General features: G+C 55.0%; 1 protein-coding gene and 1 long non-coding RNA gene across 2 annotated transcripts in view; both read left to right on the plus strand.

Moving 5' to 3' along the window:
• Positions 1-20,315, plus strand: part of LOC310919239 — a 190,737-nt gene that overhangs the window by 962 nt on the left and 169,460 nt on the right. The window contains exon 2 of the long non-coding RNA XR_014591801.1: positions 5,026-5,112. This is a non-coding gene — a long non-coding RNA (uncharacterized lncRNA). The remainder of the gene's footprint in view (positions 1-5,025; positions 5,113-20,315) is intronic.
• The window catches only part of SOX13 (SRY-box transcription factor 13), a 156,009-nt gene continuing 142,663 nt past the window's right edge, over positions 6,970-20,315 (plus strand). The window contains exon 1 of the mRNA XM_083878556.1: positions 6,970-7,032. The gene's annotated coding sequence lies outside the window, so the exon portion shown is untranslated. The remainder of the gene's footprint in view (positions 7,033-20,315) is intronic.

Here is a 20,315-nt window from a genome sequence, read left to right on the forward strand (position 1 = left end):
CTGTCCTCTGTCCCTCCTGCTGTCCCCTCTGTCCCTGTGTCCCTCCTGCTGTCCCTGTGTCCCTCCTGCTGTCCCCTCTGTCCCTCCCCACGCGTCTCTCCAGCTCAGCTCGGTGCCCCATTGCCCCATGGCCTGGGCACAGCTGTGGGGACAGTGCCATGGTGGGTGTGAGGACAGTGCCATGGCGGCTGTGGGGACAGTGCCAGGCTGGCTGTGGGGACAGTGCCATGATGAGTGTGGTGACAATGCCAGGGGACAGTGCTGTGCTGGGTGTGGGGACAGTGCCAGGCCGGGTGTGGGGACAGTGCCATGATGAGTGTGGTGACAATGCCATGGTGGCTGTGGTGACAATGCCATGGTGGCTGTGGGAACAATGCCATGGTGGCTGTGGGGACAATGCCGTGCTGGGTGTGGGGACAGTGCCATGGTGGCTGTGGGGACAATGCCAGGCTGGCTGTGGGGACAGTGCCATGATGAGTGTGGGGACAGTGCCATGGTGGCTGTGGTGACAATGCCATGGTGGCTGTGGGGACAATGCCAGGCTGGCTGTGGGGACAGTGCCATGGTGGCTGTGGTGACAATGCCATGGTGGCTGTGGGGACAGTGCTGTGCTGGCTGTGGGGGCAGTGCCATGGTGGCTGTGGTGACAGTGCCATGGTGGCTGTGGGGACAATGCCAGGCTGGCTGTGGGGACAGTGCCAGGCTGGCTGTGGGGACAGTGCCATGGTGGCTGTGGGGACAATGCCAGGCTGGCTGTGGGGACAGTGCCATGGTGGCTGTGGGGACAATGCCAGGCTGGCTGTGGGGACAGTGCCATGGTGACAATGCCAGGCTGGCCCTGTCACCCCCACCCCACGGTGGATTTGCCTCATGTGTGGCTGGGCTGGCCCCTGGTGCTGGGGACAGGGACAGGGACAGGGGGGACAATCAGAACCCCGGGGGTGAAAAGCAGGTCAGGAAATGAGTCCCAGAGGAGCCCTGCTTGGAGCTGGATGTCCCCGGGGTGGCACCAGTGGTGTCACCATGGCAGGGGACACACTTGGGGACCTCCAGGGTGGGCAGGGGTGGGCTGAGCCAGGAGTGTGACTGGATTTGGGGTGCGGGCAGGGGGAATTGGGGTGGTGGAAGAGGGAATTGGGGCGCTGGAAGGTGGGACTGGGATGTGGGGAGGTGAGATTGGGGTGCCGGACACTGGCCGGTGCCACCACACCAGCTGATGGCACTTGGTGGGTGACAATGACCTCATGGGCAGTGGCAGCACCTTCACTGCACCATCCCAGGATTGTCATGGGTGGGACACAAGGCAGGACCATGGGAATGGCTGAGGGGACTCAGGAATGGCTTTGGGGACATGGGAGTGGAGTTCCCATGAAGACATGGGTGAGGGGACACAGAACTGACTGTGGGGACACACGAGTGGCTGAGGGGACATGGGAATGGATAGAGGGACATGGAATGGCTCTGGGGACACGGGAATGGCTCTGGGCACACAGGAATGACTGAGGGGACACGGGGATGGCTTTGGGGACATGGGAATGGCTGAGCGAACACGGGAATGGCTGAGGGACACCGGAGTGGCTTTGGGGACACAGGAATGGCTGAGGGACACTGGAGTGGCTTTGGGGACACAGGAATGGCTGAGGGACACTGGAGTGGCTTTGGGGACACAGGAATGGCTGGAAGAACACACAAATGGAGTTCCCATAAGGAAATGGGTGAAGGGACACAGGACTGACCACGAGGACATGGGAATGGCTGAGGGGACAGGAGTGGCTCTGGGGACAGGGGAATGGCTGAGGGGACACAGGACTGGCTGAGGGGACACGGGAATGGCTCTGGGGACAGGGGAATGGCTCTGGGGACACAGGAGTGGCTCTGGGGACACAGGACTGGCTGAGGGACCAGGAGTGGCTGGAAGAACACGAGAGCTCCATTCCCACGAGGACACAGCTGAGGGGACCCGGGACTGGCCGTGGGGACACCGGACAGTGCAGACCCCCCTCCGAGTGTCCCCGGAGCCGTTCCCAGCCCCCCGGGGCGCTCAGCCCGTGCCCGCGCCCCCACAAAGGCTCCGTTTCCTGCAGGAAGCCGGGCCGGGTTTGTTCCCGCGGCTTTGCCCCCTCGGGCCGGTTCCGAAGGGGCGCAGCCCATTGTCCGCAGCCTCTGCATGAGTCAGCCCGGCCGGCCCGGGGCCTGCAGCCAGCCCCGGCTCAGCCCAGCGCTCCCAGGGCTGCGGGCAGGGCTTGGGAAAAGGAAGGCGAGCGCTGGCCGTGCCTTTCCCCCGCTGCCCCCTGCCCCGGCAGCGCTGCCCCCGAGGCTCTGCCGGCCCCTCCAGCCATTGTCCCGGCTTCCTGCCCCCGGGGAGGCGCGGGGAAAGCTGCAGGAGGGATGAGGAGGACGGGAACTGCTCCTGGGGCTTTGCCCAGGTGCTGCCAGGTGGGAGCAGGAGCTGGGCAGGTCCCGTGTGGCCCCATCTGGAAGGACAAGGACAGGGACAGGGTCTGTGCCATCGTCTCCAGCCTGGCACCTCGTCCTTGTGGTCTTGGGGATGGCCAGGGGGTCCTGGGGCTGTCCAGCAGGTCCTGGAGGTGACCAGTGGATCCTGAGGATGTCCAGGAGGTCCTGGAGGTGTCCAGCAGGTCCTGGGGATGCCGAGTTGGGTGTTGAGTTTGTCCAGCAGGTCCTGGGATGTTCAGCATGTCCCGGGAGTGTCCAGATGATCCTGGGGATATCCAGGACATCCTGGGGCTGTCCAACAGGAGCTGGGGGTGACCAGCGAGTCCTGAGGATGTCCAGGAGGTCCTGGGGATGTCCAGTGGGTGGACCTGGTCCTGGGGATGGATGTCCAGCAGGCCCTGGAGGTGTCCAGCAGGTCCTGGGAGGGTCCAGCATGTCCTGGGGATGTCCAGCAGGTCCTGGAGGTGTCCAGCGGGTCCTGGGGATGTCCAGTGGGTGGACCTGGTCCTGGGGATGGATGTCCAGCAGGCCCTGGAGGTGACCAGCAGGTCCTGGGAGGGTCCAGCATGTCCTGGGGATGTCCAGCAGGTCCTGGTGATGTCCAGCAGGCCCTGGAGGTGACCAGCATGTCCTGGGAGTGTCCAGCATGTCCTGGAGGTGACCAGCAGGTCCTGGGGATGTCCAGCAGGTCCTGGAGGTGACCAGCAGGTCCTGGGGATGTCCAGCAGGTCCTGGAGGTGTCCAGCAGGTCCAGAGGGGTGCCGGGCCCGCAGTGTGGGTGGCACTGGGGGACCCCGCGGGGACAGTCCCCAGCCCCGGGGCCGGCCTGGCCAGGGAGGAAAGGAAAGTGAAAGTCCGGCCCGGCTGTTGCCGTGGCGACCCCAACAAAGCTCCCGCTCCTTTGTTGGCTCCGTCCCTCGGGAATTGTGTCCCTGTCCGGTTTGGGGACCCCTGGAGTGGCCTTGGGGACCTCGGGGACAGCAGAGCCCGTGGGGGACACGGATCCCCCATAAATCTTCCCCAACCTCCTGAGGCCTCTCGGGGTCAGGGGGTGACACTGAGGAGTTGGTGGCTTTGGGGACACCCCAGGCTGCCCCTGTGAGGGGCACTGGGACAAGGTGTCCCCTCGGCTGGGGACGGGCTGGGTGGGGGGAGCTGCCCCTGCGTCCTGCCCCAGAGTCCTCCTGGGCCTGTGTCTGCGGCTGGGAATGGGAATTTGGGAATGTTCCACTGGTTTAATGGGAATGTTCCACTGGTTTAATGGGAATGTTCCAGTGGTTTTAATGGGAATGATTCACTGGTTCTAAATGGGAATGTCTCACTGGTTTAAATGGGAATGTCTCACTGGATTAATGGGAATGATTTACTGGTTTAAATGGGAATGTCTCACTGGTTTAAATGGGAATATTCCAGTGGTTTAATGGGAATGTTCCAGTGGTTTAATGAGAATGTCTCACTGGTTTTAATGGGAATGTTCCACTGGTTTTAATGGGAATGTTCCACTGGTTTAATGGGAATGTTCCAGTGGTTTTAATGGGAATGATTCACTGTTTCTAAATGGGAATGTCTCACTGGTTTAAATGGGAATGTCTCACTGGATTAATGGGAATGATTTACTGGTTTAAATGGGAATGTCTCACTGGTTTAAATGGGAATGTCTCACTGGATTAATGGGAATGATTCACTGGTTTAAATGGGAATGTCTCACTGGTTTAAATGGGAATGTCTCACTGGTTTAAATGGGAATATTCCAGTGGTTTAATGGGAATGTCTCACTGGTTTTAATGGGAATGTTCCACTGGTTTTAATGCAAATGATTCACTGGTTCTAAATGGGAATGTTCCAGTTGTTTTAATGGGATTTTTTCACTGGTTTTAATGGGAATATGCCAGTGGTTTAATGGGAATGTTCCACTGGTTTAAATGGGAGTGTTTCGCTGAGTTTAATGGGAAACTTTCACTGGTTTTGATGGGAATGTTTCACTGGTTTTAATGGGAATTTTTTCACTGGTTTAAATGGGAATGTTCCACTGGTTTTGATGGAAGTGTTTCACTGGTTTTGGTGGGAATGTTCCACTGAGTTTAACTGGATGTTTCTCTGGGTTTAACAGGAATGTTCCACTGAGCCCCTTTACGGTCTGGGGTCTGTGAGTGCCGCCCACTCCCCCATTCCTGTCCAATCCTCGGGGTGAGGATGGGAAACAAGCCCAGGTCTCTGCTCTGCTCTTTCCCCTGGCATGGGGACAGGGACAGGGCTGGGAGTGCCCAAACCCCCTCCAGGACCCCCAGCTCAGCCCGTGGGGTCAGGCAAACCCCAAATCCCGGCGGCTCCATCTCTTCTCTCCTGCCTTTGGGTGGAAAAAAACCCCAACAAACTAACAAAAAACCAAAAAAAAAATCCCACTTGGAAAAAAAAAAAAAGAAAGAAAAAAAAAAAAAAAGCAATTCTCAGGGAAGAAAATAACGGTGTGGGGGAGGAAAGAGCCCGGAGTCAATGGGAACTTTCCCGGCTGCTGAAACATAAACAACCTTTCCGTGTTGACACAACATTTTAAAGGTTTCACGGCAGGAAAAAAAAAAAAAAAAAAAAAAAAAAAAAAAAAAAAAAAAAAAAAAAAAAAAAAAAAAAAAAAAAAAAAAAAATTCCTTGTCAACAGTGGCCGGTCCAAAGCCACCCCCCCACCCCGGGCTGCCCTGGAAGGGATTTGAGGGGAAGGTGGGTGATGGAATTCCAGGATTTTATCCCCTGGGGAAGGCAGGTGATGGAATTCCTGGATTTTATCCCCTTGGGAAGGTGATGAAATTCCAATATTTCAATATTTTATCCCCTCAGGGAAGGCAGGAGATGGAATTCCCAGATTTTATCCCCTCAGGAAGGTGATGGAATTCCAGGATTTTATCCCCTCAGGAAGGTGATGGAATTCCAGGATTTTATCCCCTCAGGAAGGTGATGGAATTCCAGGATTTTATCCCCTCAGGAAGGTGATGGAATTCCAGGATTTTATCCCCTGGGGGAGGCAGGTGATGGAATTCCTGGATTTTGTCTCCAGGCAGGAAAATCCTTGTGGATCCAAGGGAGCTCCTGGTGGTCTTCCATCATAAATCCAGTGTGGGAAAAAAAATAACTCCAAAAAAGGGTTTAGCAGAGCTTAATCCTTGAGCATTTTAACCTTTAACAGAATGATTCCCTGGGTTTCCCTAAAATTACTTCCCTATTTATTCCCCTAATTATTTATTTATTCCCCTGCCCTAATGATTTCCCTAAAATTAATGATGAAAAAAACATCCAGTCCTTTTTTTGGGATTGGAAAAGGGAAAATCCTTTAGGGATTGGAAAAGGGAAACCCTTTGGGGATTGAAAAAAGGGAAAATCCTTTTGGGATTGGAAAAAGGGAAAATCCTTTTGGGATTGAAAAAAGGGAAAATCCTTTTGGGATTGGAAAAGGGAAAATCCTTTTGGGATTGGAAAAGGGAAAATCCTTTTGGGATTGGAAATGGAGAAACACCTTTTGGGATTGGAAAAAGGGAGAACCCTGTTGAGACTGAAAAAAAGGGGATTGGATTTGGGATTGGAAACGGGGAAACCCTTTTGGGATTCCCACCTGGAGGAGGAGGAGCCTGGAGATGTTTTTTGGGGGGGACTTTTTATCAGCAAACCCCATTTGAAAATCCCAAAGGTGAGGATTCGGGGGCTCCCAGGGGAGGTGAGCTCGCAGGGCCGCACCTTTGGGTGAGGATGGTGGATTTGGGGCATCAGGAAGTTCCAGGCGGGTAAACCCGGGAGAGGGAGAATTCCCAGGAGGGAGCGGTTCCACCCGGGCTGCGCTCCACAATGGGCCGGGCCGGGCTCCAGGAACAGCCCCTGGATCCCCCTTTGTTGTTCCCCTCCCTGCCCAGGTGAACCTTCCGCCGCCGCTCCCACCTGGGCCCTCCCGGGAAGCGCCTCCGCCCCACCCGGGGGGTTTCTCAGGGGTTTTTTTGGGATGGTCAGGAATTTTCAGGGAAAAGGGAGGTGGGGGATGAACCATCAGGAGTAAAACCAGCACCAAATGAACCAGAAGGAGTAAATTTGGGGTGATTTTGGAAGTTGGAAGGCGAGTTTTGGGGGCGCGATGTGATTTTGGGACCCCCCGGCTGGGGAAATGTGAACGGGGCTCCCCAAAATCCCGCACGGCTGGAGGGGGGGGGGGGGCCCGGCCGGTTCAGGGGTGCGGGGGGGACTCTGGGGGGTCCTGGCAGCCTTTGGGGGCTCTGGGCGTGCGGCAGAGCTGGGGCAGAGCGGGGCAGCCCCGGCGCTGTCCCCGGGGGAGGGGACGGGCCGCCCAGAGCGCGGTGTTGGCTGGCTGGAGCCGCGTCCCTCCTCCTCCTCCTCCTCCTCCTCCTCCTCCTCCTCCTCATCCCTCTCTCCGCCGGCGCCGGGGCAGCTCCCAGCGGAGCCCGGAGGGGACATGGAGCGGAGCTGAGGCGGCGGAGCCCCGGGGACAGCGACAGCACCGGCAGCGACAGCGACAGCGGGCCCGGAGCGGCACCGGCACCGGCGGGACCGGGGCTCGGAGAGAGACAGCGCAGAGAAACCGTGAGTGCGGCCGGGGCAGCGACACAGCCCCGGGGGCACCGGGACAGTCCTGGGGGGCACCGGGACAGTCCTGGGGGGCAGCGACAGAGCCTCGGGGGGCACAGACAGCCCCGGGGGGCACCGGGATAGCCCTGGGGGGCACAGACAGCCCTGGGGGGCACAGACAGCCCTGGGGGGCAGCGACAGAGCCCCGGGGGGCACCGGGACAGCCCTGGGGGTCCGAGCACCCTACGAGGTCGGGGATCACTCTCGGGGGTCGCTGCTGGGGGGAACCGAAGGGAGAAACCCCCCAGAGCCCCTCGGCCTGAAGAGGAGAAGGGGGAAAGGGGCGCGGGGTCCGGCCCCGCTCAGCCGCAAAGTTCGGGGCTGCAAACTCCGCGGCAGGGAAAGGGTTAACCCCGGCGGGAGAAGGAGAAGGGTTAACCCCGGCAGGTGAAGGGTTAACCCCACAACCCCAGCGGGATTTTTGGCTCCGTCGCACCGGGACCCCCCGGGCACAGAGCGCGCTCCGCGCTGCTCGTTTTGGGGACAAGGGGGTTAATTTGGGGACAAAGGGGGACAAACAACCCCCGGGGCGGTCCGGGGGTGTCCCCGCCGTGCAGAGGGACAGACGGACAGAGCCGTGAGTGTTCCGGGCTGGGGACACGGCTCGGGGTCCCTCCTGTCCCTGTCCCCATCCCTGTCCCCAAGCGACACTTGGGGACACCCCGCCCTTCCAGGGGACACCTGCCCTGGGGACAGGGGACACCCCCGCCTTGGGGACAGGGGATAGACCTGCCTTGGGGACAGGGGACACACCTGCCCTGGGGACAGGGGACACACCTGCCTTGGGGACAGGGGACACACCTGCCCTGGGGACAGGGGACACCCGCCTTGGGGACAGGGGATAGACCTGCCCTGGGGACAGGGGACACCTGCCTTGGGGACAGGGGACACCTGCCCTGGGGACAGGGGATACACCCGCCTTGGGGACAGGGGACACCCACTTTGGGGACAGGGGATAGACCTGCCTTGGGGACAGGGGACACCCGCCCTGGGGACAGGGGATAGACCTGCCCTGGGGACAGGGGACACCTGCCTTGGGGACAGGGGACACCCCCGCCTTGGGGACAGGGGACACACCCGCCTTGGGGACAGGGGATAGACCCGCCTTGGGGACAGGGGACACACCTGCCCTGGGGACAGGGGATAGACCTGCCTTGGGGACAGGGGATAGACCTGCCTTGGGGACAGGGGACACACCCGCCTTGGGGACAGGGGATACACCCGCCCTGGGGACAGGGGATAGACCCGCCTTGGGGACAGGGGACACCCGCCTTGGGGACAGGGGACACCCGCCTTGGGGACAGGGGACACCCGCCTTGGGGACACGGTGGCTCCGAGCAGGAAAACTCGGCGCAAACACCGCGACACTGTCGCGACAGCGCCCGAGCAGAGCGGGGCCAGCGCTGAGCTCGTGTCGCTTTGCCGGGACAAACCTGTCACCGCCACCAAACCTGTCACCGCCACCAAACCTGTCACCGCCACAGCGACATTCCCGGACATCCCCTGGATGGCCCTTCAGGGACTCTGGGTGCAGATTTTGGGGGAAAATTTAAAAAATTTAAAGGATTTTTTTCACCCCTCGAGAGCTGAAAAAAACCTCAGCGAGGTAAAGTTTATTGGGAAGAGAAAACTCGGTTTGAAGGCGAAAAAAAAAAAGGCGAATAAACAGAAAATCTCCGGCGGTTTCCAGCTCTGGTGAACCATTTCCAGGGGGGAATGAATGATGCTGCCCAGGGAAAAAATAAAAAAAAATAAAAAAAAAAATAAATCGCGGCTCCAAAAGGTTGTTGGGAGTCTCGGTTTCATCTCCTCAGGAAAAGCGGGAGGGATGGATTTAAGGAGTGAAAAAAGGAGAATTAGCTCGGTTAATTTGATTTTTTTTCTCCTGCAATTTCCTCTCGCTTCGATTTCATTTGGTGCAGGATCCATTCTGGTGACACTGATACAGGACTTTTATTTTTTTTTTTTTTCCTTTTTTTTTTCCTATTTTTTCTCTCTTTTTTTTTCAAACCCGGCGACTTTTTGGGCGTCTTTTTGTGCTGTTAAAAATAGCAGCACAACCCTCGGGCAGGCTCAGGACAGCTTTTCTTGACACATTTTCACCAACATCTCTAATTTCTATCCCTCCCATGGCACGGCCACACCAAAACCTCCACCTCTCCCTTTTTTTTTAAAAAAAATCCCATTTTTTAATTTTAATTTTTTAATTTTTAATTTAAACCTCCGTGCCGGGATGGGGGACACGGAGCAGCTCGTAAAGTTGTTATGTGCTGGAGGGGTTTAAATTTCATTTCTGGGCTGCAGGGGAAGGGTTTGTGTCCCTGGGAAAGGAGAGTGGTAAAAGCTGCTCTGTCAGTGGCGTTATTTTTAATTTAGGGGGTCTCTAGGAAGAGGAGCAGGTTAAAATCTTTAAAATCTTTTTTTTTTTTTTTTTTTTTTTTTTTTTTTTTTTGTGGGATTATTTTTAATTTTGGAGTTTTCTGGGGTCCTCAGGAAGAGAAGCAGGTTAAAATAGCTTTTTTTCAATGGGATTATTTATAATTTAGGGGTTTTGGGGGTTCCTGGGAAGGGCAACATGTTAAAATAGCTTTTTTTTTTTTTTTTGGGATTATTTTTAATTTCGGGGTTTTCTGGGGTTCTCAGGAAGAGCAGCGTGTTAAAATCGCTTTTTCAGTGGGATTATTTTTAATTTTGGGCTTTCTGGGGTTCTCAGGAAGAGGAGCAGATTAAAATAGCTTTTTTCAATGGGATTATTTTTAATTTTGGGGTTTTTCTAGGGTCCTCAGGAAGGGCAGCATGTTAAAATAGCTTCTTTTTTTTTTAATTATTATTTTTAATTTCGGGGTTTTCTAGGGTCCCCAGCAAGGGCAGCATGTTAAAATCACTTTTTTTGTGGGATTATTTTTAGTTTTGGAGTTTTCTGGGGTCCCCCAGGAAGGGCAGCATTTTAAAATAGCTTTTTTTGTGGGATTATTTTCAATTTTGGGGCTTTTTGGGGGGTTCTTGGGAAGGGCAGCAGGTTAAAATAGCTTTTTTGGTGGGATTATTTATAATTTTGTGGTTTCCTAGGGTCCTCAGGAAGAGAAGCAGGTTAAAATAGCTTTTTTTCAATGGGATTATTTATATTTTAGGGTGTTTTGGGGGGTTCCTGGGAAGGGCAGCAGGTTAAAATAGCTTTTTCAGTGGAATTATTTATAATTTAGGGGTTTTTGGGGGGTTCTTGGGAAGGGCAGCATGTTAAAATCTTTTTTTTGGGGGGATTATTTTTTAATTTTGGGGTTTTCTGGGGTCCCCAGGAAGGGCAGCATGTTAAAATAGCTTTTTCAGTGGGATTATTTTTAATTTGGGAGTTTTCTGGGGTCTCTAGGAAGGAAGGCACAGTAATGCCACTCGTTTAGTGGGATTATTTTTAATTTTGGGGTTTGCTGGGGTTCTTAGGAAGAGGAGCACATTAAAATAGCTTTTTCAGTGGGATTATATTTAATTTTGGGGCTTGCTGACATCCCTGGGAAGGGGAACAGTTTAAAGCCGATCTTTCAGTGGGATCATTCACAATGTTGAGGTTTTCTGGGGTCCCTGGAAAGGGGAGCATTTTAAAACAACATTTTCAGTGGGATTATATTTAATTTGGAATTTTATGGGGTCCTCTGTGCCCAGCTGGGCCCGGGACTCTCCAGGGCTGAGCAGTCCTGGGGTGAAGGTGGCTTGGGGGTGGTTTGAACCCCCCAGGGGAGGTTTTGGGGGGTCTAAAACCCCAAAAAGGGGGTTTGGGAGGTCCAAAACCCCAAAAAAAGGTGTTTTGGGGTCCCTGGTGCTGCCAGTGTCGGGACAGAGCATCCCTGGGGATGGGACACAGGGATTGGGATTTTCCTGGTGAGGATGTGGGGTGGGAGAGTGAATCCCTGTGGGATTGAGGGGATGGGAATCCCTGGGGTACAGGTGATGGGAATCTCTGGATGAAGGTGATGGGAATCTTTGGGATGCAGGTGAAGGGAATTTTTGGGAATGAAGTGATGGGAATCTTTGGGATGCAGGTGAAGGGAATTTTTGGGAATGAGGTGATGGGAATCTTTGGGATGCAGGTGAAGGGAATTTTTGGGAATGAGGTGATGGGAATCTTTGGGATGCAGGTGAAGGGAATTTTTGGGAATGAGGTGATGGGAATCTTTGGGGTGCATGTGGCTGTATGGAGGGAATCTTTGGGATGCAGGTAAAGGGAATCTTTGGGATACAGATGAAGAGAATCTCTGGGATGCACTGGGCTGTGTGGAGGGAATCTCTGGGATTCAGGTGGAGGGAATCTTTAGGATGCAGGTGGGATGTGAGGAGGAGATCTCTGGGATGCAGGTGGGATGTGCAGAGAGAATCTTTGGGATGCAGGTGAGAGGAGTCTTTGGGATGAAGGTGATGGGAATGTTTGGGATGCCCTAGGCTGTGTGAGGTGAATCTCTGGGATGCAGGTGGGATGTGCAGAGGGAATCTCTGGGATGTGAGGGGGGAATCTCTGGGATGTGAGGGGGGAATCTCTGGGATGTGAGGAGGGAATCTCTGGGATGCAGGTGAAGGGAATCTCTGGGATGTGAGGGGGGAATCTCTGGGATGTGCAGAGGGAATCTCTGGGATGTGAGGGGGGAATCTCTGGGATGTGAGGGGGGAATCTCTGGGATGCAGGTGAAGGGAATCTCTGGGATGTGAGGGGGGAATCTCTGGGATGCAGGTGAAGGGAATCTCTGGGATGTGAGGGGGGAATCTCTGGGCTACTCTGGGAAGTCGCTGCTGTCCTGACCCTCTGTGCCTTCATCTCCTGGATCCCAACCCACCACCAACAAACCCAAACAAACTTCCAGGGCCTTTGGTGCGGCCACAGCTGTTGGCATCACTTCTGGGGGTCCCTGAGAGCTGCCCCGGGGGGTTTGGGGTGGGGGTCAGGAATGCTGTCCCCTCGGGGCTGTGGCCTCTTTGAGCCCCTGGCTTTGTCCGGAGCCACATTCCCGTTCCTGCCGGCTCCAGCTTTATCCCACTGTGAACATTCCCGGCCTCTTGGTGCCAGCCGCCCTTTGTGCCTGCACGTGGGGCTTGCAGAAATCCCAAAAAAAAACCAACCCCTTTGACCACCCAGGGACCACCTTTAACCCTCCCCGGGGCCGCCCCGCTCCTCCTGTCCCACCCCGCGAGTTCCCGGCCGTGCTGGGGGAACACCCGCTGTTCGCTTTCCTTCAAAATCCTGTTGGTTTTTTTATTTTTTGGAGCCAAAACAATGCCCTGGTGGCGGGACAGCCGCTGCCCCGAGCCCGCGGTGCCGCCGAGGAGCCGCTGCCCTCTTTTGTTCTCTGCTCCGGGGGAGCATCGCTGCGGGCTGGGCCGGCCGGGCCTGAGCAATTCCCACCGCACACAAAAAATTCCCGGCCTTGGGGAAGGCTGGGAAAGACCTTTGGGATGGGCTGAAGCCGAGAGTGCCACGGGCAGCACCCCCTGTTCCCTGGGGAGAGAGTGGGGGGTCCGGGCTGGTGATTTTGGGGGGGCTGAGAGGGGCTGGGGGGCTCCCAGAGGGGCTGAGGGGGAGTTGTGGGATCTGGGGGGGCTCAGGGATGAGGATGGAGGAGTTCGGGGGCTCAGAAGGAGTTTGGGGGGGCTCAGGAGGAGTTTGGGGGGGGCTCAGGAGGAGTTTGGGGGGGCTCAGGGGTGAGGATGGAGGAGTTTGGGGGGCTGAGAAGGAGTTTGGGGGACTCAGAAAGAGTTTGGAGGGGTCAGGGATGTGGATGGAGGAGTTTGGGAGGCTCAGAGGAGGAGCTGGGGGGTGCAGGGATGTGGATGGAGGAATTTGGGGGGTTCAGGAGGAGCTAGAGGGCTCAGGGATGAGGATGGAGGAGTTTGGGGGAGGGGGCTCAGGATGAGTATGAAGAAGCTCTGGAGGGCTCAGGGATGATTTTGCAGTATCTGGGGGGCTCAGGGATGAGTACGGAGGATTTAGGGGTCTCAGCAGGATCGGGGGTCTCAGCGGGATCTGGGTACATCCACACTGAGGCTGGAGCAGCCACGAGGTTCAGGAATGAGCATGAAGAAGCTCTGGGGCTCAGGAAGACCTGGGGGGCTCAGCAGGATCTGGGGATGCTCAGGAGGGTTTTTGTGGCTCAGCAGGATCCGGGGGGCTCTGCAGGATTTTGGGGCTCAGAAGGATCTGGGGGCACTCAGGAGGGTTTTGGGGCTCAGCAGGAGCCAGGTACACCCACCCTGCAGCTGGAGGATTTTGGGGGCTCAGCAGGACCTGGGAGGGCTCAGCAGGATCTGGGAGGGCTCAGCAGGATTTTGGGGCTCAGCTGGAGCCGGGTACACCCACACTGAGGCCGGAGGATTTGGGGGGCTCTGGGATGGGTATGGAGGATTTGGGGGGCTCAGCAGGATCTGGGGGGGTTCAAGAGGGTTTTGGGGCTCAGCAGGAGCTGGGTACACCCCTCTGTAGCCGGAGGATTTGGGGGGCTCCGGGATGAGTATGGAGGATTTGGGGGGCTCAGCAGGACCTGGGGGGGCTCAGCAGGATTTTGGGGCTCAGCAGGAGCCGGGTACCCCCCTCTGTACCCCACAGACCCCCGGGCTCGGCACTGCTGGAGCTCTTCCCTCCCGCCGAGCCCCAAGAGCTGCTCAGCCCTGGGGGTCCCCAACAGCATTGCGACCACCCCCAAACCGAACCGAGCCGAGCCGGGCCAGCCCTGCCGCGCTCTCCCCGCTCTTTCCCGGGATTTTCGCAGCATTTTCCATCTCTTCGTGTGTCTCTCTGGGCTCTGCAGGGAAGTTTTTGTGCGACGCATCATCGGCAGATCCCCGGGCCGGTTTAACCCGGTGGGGAACACGCAGAAAGGGGATAAATCAGAGCAGATCCTGACAGCTCTGCTGGGAAATATCGCCCTGTCCTTACCCCGGCCTGAGCTCGCGGGGTCCGTGCAGGGCTGGGGTCTGCTCCCACCCGGGCACCGCGGGGCGTGTCACACACAGGCAAAAATACCGAGATTTCAGATTTGGGAATGGAGAGTTTCATTCTAGAGAGGGAAAAAATTCAGATATTTCAGATCTGGTAACAGAGAATGTGTTACCACACATTGGAGAGTTACCACCACAGTGGAGGGGCAGAATTTTAAATAGTTCAGACCTGGTAAAGGAGAATTTAATTCTAGAGGGGGAAAATTTCAGATATTTCAGACCTGGGAATGGAGCATTAAATTCTAGAGGGGGAAAAAAATTCAAATATTTTAGACTTGAGAACAGAGCATTAAATTGTGGAGGGGCAAAATTTGGAATATTTCAGACTTGGGAATGGAGCGTTTCATTCTAGAGAGGCAAAATTATAGATATTTCAGATCTGGTAATAGAGAATTAAATAGTGGAGGGTGCAAAATTTCAAATGGTTCAGATCTGAGAATAAAGAATTAAATTGAGGAGAGGCAAAATTCAATTTTTTTTGGAGCTGGTATTGGAGCATTAAATTTTGGAGGGGCAAAATTTCAAATGTTTCAGATCTGGTAAAGGAGAATTTAATTCTAGAGGGGGAAAAATTCAAATATTTTAGACCTGGGAATGAAGCATTAAATGGTGGAGGGGCAAAGTTTCGAATATTTCAAACCTGGTAACGGAAAATTTATCTCTAGAGGGACAAAATATTCAATATTCAAATATTTCAGACCTGGGAATGGAGAATTAAATTGTGGAGGGGCAAAATATCAAATGTTTCAGCCAAAGGATCCAAACCAGGAGGGCTGGGGCTGAAATATTGGAAATTTTGCCCCTCCAGAATTAAATACTCCATTCCCAGGTCTGAAATATCTGAAATTTTGCTCCTCTAGAATTAAATTCTCCATTCCAAGTTTGGAATTAGGGATTTTGGAAAGGGAGAAATTCAGAAGCTGGAAGGGATGAATCAGGAATTTGGAAGGGAGAAATTCAGAATTTAGAAGGGAGAGATGTGGAATTTGGAAGGGAGAGATTCAGAAGCTGGAAGAGAGGAATTGAGAACCTGAAAGGGAGAAATCCTGAATTTAGAAAGGAGAAACTTGGGATTTGAAACAGAGAATTACAGAATTTGGAAGGGAGAAAATCCAGAATTTGGAAGGGAGGAAATCCAGAATTTAGAAGGGAGGAATTCAGACTTTGGAAAGGAGAAATCCATGGTTGCAGCGTTGCTGCTGTCCCAACCCTGCCATCCCAAAATTGAAATGTTTTCATTGTTGGCCAGTCCTGGGCTGGCACCAGAGCTCCGTGTCCCCGCCGTGTCCCCACAGGGCTGGGGAGGGGACAGGACAGGGTGGCACTGTCACCCGTGGTGTCCCCACCCTGGGGACAGGGAGGTGGCTGCAGCAGGGATTGGGGACCACGGAGGGACAGAAAGAGCTGGGAATGGCAGAGCCGGGAATGGCAGAACCAGGGAATGGCAGAGGTGGGAATGAAAGGGCCGAGAATGGGAGAGGTGGTGGGAATGGCAAAAAATGGGGAATGGCAGAACCAGGGAATGGCAGAGATGGGAATGGCAGAGCCAGGGAACCGTAGAGCTGGGAATGGCAAAAATGGGGAATGGCAGAGCTGGGAATGGGAGGACAGGAGTGGCAGAGCCTGGGAACGGCAGAGATGAGAATGGCAAAAAGTGGGGAATGGCAAAAAAATGGGGAATGGCAAAAATGAGGAATGGCAGAAGTGGGGAATGGCAGAGCTGGGAATGGGAGGACAGGAATGGCAGAGCCTGGGAACGGCAGAGATGGGAATGGCAAAAAATGGGGAATGGCAAAAAATGGGGAATGGCAGAACTGAGAATGGTAGAGCCGGGAATGGCAGAAACTGGGAATGGCAGAACTGGGAATGGCAGAAACTGGGAATGGCAGAACTGGGAATGGCAGAGCAGGACTGGCAGAGCAGGAATGGCAGAGCAGGACTGGCAGAACTGGGAATGGCAGAGCAGGAATGGCAGAGCAGGACTAGCAGAGCCGGGAATGGCAGAGCAGGACTGGCAGAACTGGGAATGGCAGAGCAGGAATGGCAGAGCAGGACTGGCAGAGCTGGGAATCGCAGAGCTGGGAATGGCAGAGCAGGACTGGCAGAGCTGGGAATGGCAGAGCTGGGAATGGCAGAGCTGGGAATGGCAGAGCAGGACTGGCAGAGCTGGGAATGGCAGAGCTGGGAATGGCAGAGCAGGACTGGCAGAGCTGGACTGGCAGAGCAGGAATGGCAGAGCTGGGAATGGCAGAGCTGGGAATGGCAGAGCAGGACTGGCAGAGCAGGAATGGCAGAGCTGGGAATGGCAGAGCAGGACTGGCAGAGCTGGACTGGCAGAGCAGGAATGGCAGAGCTGGGAATGGCAGAGCAGGACTGGCAGAGCTGGACTGGCAGAGCCGGGAATGGCAGAGCAGGACTGGCAGAGCTGGGAATGGCAGAGCCGGGAATGGCAGAGCAGGAATGGCAGAGCCGGGAATGGCAGAGCAGGAATGGCAGAGCTGGGAATGGCAGAGCCGGGAATGGCAGAGCAGGACTGGCAGAGCCGGGAATGGCAGAGCAGGACTGGCAGAGCAGGAATAGCAGAGCTGGGAGCGGCAGACCAGGCACTGGCAGATCCCGAGCAGGGCGGGCGGGCTGGAATGCCAGAGCCCGGCCTTATCTTTTGTCTGGAACAATGGAGGGCTCGGCCCTATTGTTCTGCTGTCCCGGCGGAGGAAAGCGGGTCCCCGGGGCAGGGCTGGCGGGGCCGTGCCCGCTGCTGGGCTGGGGGTGGCCCGGACCCCTGTGGCCGCAGCTCCAGCCCTTCCCCGCCCCGTTCCGTGCGGGTTTAGGAGCAGGGAAGGTCCCCTGGAGAGCCCAGCTGCAGGCAGGGCACGACAGAGCAGGGTTTGCCCTTTCTTAGGGGCTCTTTTAGGGATTTTGGGGAAGGAGATGATTTTGAGGAGCAGCCAGTGGCACCTTTTCCCTCCGAGTGAGGTTCACAGAGGTGCTGATGGCTCCTGAGGCAGTTCCCAAAACGCCAAGAAAAAATAAATCCCGTTGCTGGGGTGTGAAGCAGTTTGGGTTCTCTGGGATCTCGTGCCGGGTCCTTCCTGCTGCGTTTCCTCTGGTTTGTGGCTCCGTCCTGGGAACTGGGCTGGGAAAAAGACACTTCTGGATGTGGGATTTGTGTGTTTTCCTAAAAAAGGTTCATCCTGGGGGCTGGCACATCCCAGGGAACGGGCAGAGGAGCTCAGGACCCCTCGGGCTGCGAGCACAGCCCCAAAATCCACCCCCCAGAGCCAGGGATGAGCAGCACATCCCAGTTCCTTGGGACTAGGCTGGAGGCTGGAACTGGCAATTCCCGCTGCTCAGGGAGCCCAGGGGACATGGGGATGGGGCAGGGGAGGTGACACAGGTGCCACCAGCACCATGAGCTGCAGGAGCCCCCGTTTGATCCCAAACTGGGAGGGGCTGGCGGCTTCTGGTGCGTGCTGGGTTTTGTTACGCAGTGAAAACCACCCCAAAAACCTCATTCCCAAATCCCTCTGCGCCCCTAAAAGTGAGAAACCCATCCAGGAGCTGGATTTGTTGGGTTTTAATTCCTCCAAATCCAGCAGGGAGAGGAGGAGTGAGGCCCAAACCCTTCTCATCGGGATTGTGGTGATTTGGAGGTCACTGCTCCCAAATTTCTTTAGATCCTGCAGTGGGATGGAAAATGGGGTGTCCCAAACCCCAAACCCCAAAGCCCAGAACCTGGGGGCGTCTCCCTGAGCGGAAATAATGACCAAAAAAGGGACAAAACAGTGACACAAATGAGTCCTGCAGTTTCTCCTACACGTGAGGCCCCCGGAAGCGCCACCGCCAGCGGATGCTCTGTGTCACCCAAGGTGGGGGATGATGAGCTCAGGAACCCAAATCCACCCCCCAAACCAGGGCAAACATCCCCAGAATGGAAAATGGGGCCAAAACTGTTTAGTTCAGGGATTTTCATCCAAGCTCATCCATCCTTGACTCCTGCGAGGTGGAGAATGGTAGGAATGGAGTCAGGGCTGCCTTTGGGGAGGGTTTTTGGGGCAGGAGATGATTTTGGGGCAGGTGAAGAGCAGCCAGTGTCACCTTTTCCCTCTGAGTGAAGTTCACCAAGGTGCTGATGGCTCCTGGGGCAGCTCCCAAAACGCCAAGGAAAAAAAAAAAATCCCATTGCTGTGGGACGTGAAACAACCCCAACACCTGGAGCTCCCCAAATTTGGGAATTGTCCCCACGTCCCCTCCATGTCCCTTTTTGTCCCTTTTTGTCCCTCCATGTGACAATCTGGACCTGTTTGTTGCAGCTCAAGGAACCCGAAGGTTTCCGGGGCGCTGCCGGCTGCGGCTGCGGGGCGGAAACGCGGCCCCAGGAGATTTTGGGGTGCGATTTGGGGGCTGTGGGTGACAAGGCCCCAGGGCTGGCTCTGAGCACCCTTGGGTGCACCCAGAAAACACCAGGCGGGATTGGTGCCCCCAAATGGGAAAACCTGGAGGAAGAAGGGATTAAGGGATTAAGGGAAGGTGGAAAATGCCTTAAAAGGTCAAGGATGGGGGGGGGGGGTTGTTGTTGACAGGAACCTCAAAAACCTGGAAAAAGAAGGGATGAGTGGAAGGAGTAAAATCCCATAAAAGCTCAGGGATGAGGGGTTGTTGACATGGAATGGACCCCCAAAACCTGGAAAATTAATGGAATTATTGGGAAGGTGTAAAATTCCATTTAAGGTCAAGAGTTGAGGGTTACGGAGATGGGTTTTGACGTGGGATGGACACCCCAAACTCATGGAAAAATAAGGAATTATTGGGAGATTTAAAATCCCATAAAAGCTCAAGGATGGGGATGTTGTTGACTGGGATGAACTCCTCCAAAGCCTGGAAAAATAAGGAATTATCAGAGCATGTAAAATGCCATGAAAACCCAGGGATGGGGGGTTATGGACCCAAACCAGCCCCAAATTCTGCACATCCCCAACACCACCCATGGATTTCCCATAGAAAAAGGGTTTGGGAAGAGTTTTCCTCCTGCTGGGAGGTGCAGGGCAGGTGGATAAGCCCCTTTTGGGGATTTTTTTTCCAACAGGGCCAGGAAAAGGGTCAGATGCCTTGGCTCTTCTTCCCTCCCTCCCTCCCTCCCTCAGGCGATAGGAAAATCTAGTTTAAATTCAAGTTTAAAGTCTGATTTAAAGTCTGACTAAAAGTCAGGTTTAAAGCCTGGTTTAAAACCTTGTTTTCGCTCAGCACCTCAGCCGAGCTGTCCCCCCGCTCCCTCCCCTGCCCCAGGCTGTGCCTGGAAACGCTGAGTGACAGAAGTGACACAAAAACGCCACCAGATCGGCCACCCCGATAAACCCCACCGGCGTTTTGGGGGCGAGCACAGGGCCAGAGCTGTGCCAGGCTCGTCGTGCCAGCCTCTGGGTGAGTTGTCCCCGTCCTCGTCCCGGTTTTTTTCTTTATTTCTTTTATTTTTCTTCTTTTCTTTGGGTTTTGTCGCTTTTTCAATTTAATTTCCGCCATTGGCGGCTTGGGGTGGATTTGGTTCGATTGGGGAGTGAAGGGATGTCCTGGCCCCGTTGTTAAAAAACCCCAAAATGGGGCTCACCCACCTGCCCTGCACCTCCCAGCAGGAGGAAAACTCTTCCCAAACCCTTTTTCCATGGGAAATCCATGGGTGGAGTTGGGGATGTGCAGAATTTGGGGCTGGTTTGGTCCATGACCCCCCATCCTTGAGTTTTCATGGCGTTTTACACGCTCTGATAATTCCCTATTTTGCCCTGCACCTCCCAGAGGGAGGGAAGCTTTCCCCAAACCCTTTTTCTGTGCTGCCCTGCCCTCGCCCCAAAGGGGAAAAAAAGAAGGGAATTATTGGAAGGTGTAAAATTCCATTTAAGGTCAAGAGTTGGGGAGGTTATGGAGATGGGTTTTGATGTGGGATGGACGTCCCAAATTCCTGGAAAAATAAGGAATTATTGGAAGATTTAAAATCCCATAAAAGCTCAAGGATGAGGGGGGATGAACCCCCCCAAAGCCTGGAAAAATAAAATGCCATGAAAACCCAGGGATGGGGGTTAAAGTTTCGTCATTGACGGCTTGGGGCGAATTTGGTTCGATTGGGGAGTTTTTAACAACTGGCCCCGTTGTTAAAAAACCCCAAAATGGTGTTCACCCACCTGCCCTGCACCTCCCAGCAGGAGGAAAACTCTTCCCAAACCCTTTTTCCATGGGAAATCCATGGGTGAAGTTGAGGATGTGCAGAATTT

The sequence above is a fragment of the Zosterops lateralis genome (genome assembly GCF_965231275.1).
Source record: "Zosterops lateralis genome assembly, chromosome: 26".
Classification (NCBI taxonomy): Eukaryota; Metazoa; Chordata; class Aves; order Passeriformes; family Zosteropidae; genus Zosterops; species Zosterops lateralis.